The sequence below is a fragment of the Nanorana parkeri genome, unplaced genomic scaffold (assembly GCF_000935625.1).
Source record: "Nanorana parkeri isolate BGI_ZX_2015 unplaced genomic scaffold, ASM93562v1 scaffold4353, whole genome shotgun sequence".
In the NCBI taxonomy this organism is placed as follows: Eukaryota; Metazoa; Chordata; class Amphibia; order Anura; family Dicroglossidae; genus Nanorana; species Nanorana parkeri.
In genome coordinates this window covers 14,764-16,337 of record NW_017310616.1, presented here as the reverse complement: position 1 = coordinate 16,337, position 1,574 = coordinate 14,764, and positions in this window count along the sequence as shown.

The following is a 1,574-nucleotide window of genomic DNA, read 5'->3' as shown; positions in this document are numbered from 1 at the left end:
AGTCCAGGGGGTGACCACATAGATCTGAGTGGATGAAGTCCAGGGGGTGACCACATAGATCTGAGTGGATGGAGTCCAGGGGGTGACCACATAGATCTGAGTGGATGGAGTCCAGGGGGTGACCACATAGATCTGAGTGGATGGATCCACCAATTTTGTCCGTGACCCTAATGGTAGATATCTGATTCTATTGGCCCTTCTATACCACGCGGAGGTAACTTGGCTTTGCTATTATTGCCACAATACAGACCGGAGCAATCTTTTACCTGCGGTTCAGACCCACAGTACGGGCGCCAGTGGCGTATCAATCGCCATAGTGACCCAGGTGGCCGCTATGGGGCCCGGGGCACAGGGGGGCACGGCCAGATGCCGTGCGCGCTGCCTGGGTCGCTATGGCATCTTATCCTGGTGGCTTTCACTGGGAGTTAATGAGTGGAGGAGGAGGCGGGGCCCGTGGTCGTCAGCAGAGGAGGAGGCGGGGCCCGGTGACGGATAAGGAGGCGGGCCCGGCGACGGAGGAGGAGGCGGGGCCCATCAGCGATCGTGCAGGAAGAGGAGGCGGACAGGTATAGAGTATGACCAGCCCACCTGAGGGTGACCCTGCAGAGCCCACCATAGAGAGGTGGGCTGCGTGGGCTCTGCAAGGGGCATAACTAGAAGTCACAGGGCCCCATACAAAATTTTGCTACTGGGGCCCCGTGATTTCTAGTTACGCCCCTGACGGGCTCTGTCTTCCTCTGCGGTGACTCGAACTTTGTCTTGTTCCCCCATAGAGATCGATCTATTGCTTGCTCCGCCTCCCGGCACCCAGCGAAGGCTTTTCCTGATCTCATTGCTCTCCAGTCACATGCTGATTGTTGGGGGAGGGGGAGGTGACCCCGTTTAAGGAAGACTACACACGTTTTTCCCATCCACACCTCTCCTACCACCTCTGTCCCGTGGTCTGATCATTCTCCATTCTGAGACGCCGTCACTTCCTGTCTCGGAGGTTATTATGGGATGTTCCCAAGTTTGGAGCGGCCGAATAATAACCAAAAATGACAAAAAGGTAATTTATCCGTCATAGTGACCGATATACACCGAAACCCCCCCCATGTTTCCGACCCCCCCATTTTTGGGGGTGGGGGTTCCTCAAAATTCATGCCAGATCTTAAGGGCCTGGTGTGACTTTTAGGGGGAACCCCACACACTTCACAGGCAGGTTATGGGGACCCCCCCACTTCACAGGCACGTTATGGGGACCCCCCCCCACTTCACAGGCAGGTTATGGGGACCCCCCCACTTCACAGGCAGGTTATGGGGAACCCCCCCCACTTCACAGGCACGTTATGGGGACCCCCCACTTCACAGGCAGGTTATGGGGAACCCCCCCCACTTCACAGGCACGTTATGGGGACCCCCCACTTCACAGGCAGGTTATGGGGAACCCCCCCCCAGGCACCATATAAAGGAATGTCTCACTTTAAGTCATGTTATAATCACGGCTCCTTTATAAAGGGGATTTGATAAAAGTGGGAGCACTGTGACAGCCGGCCGGCTCTGAGGATCGGTGGCGTATACCTTTCTATTCCTCC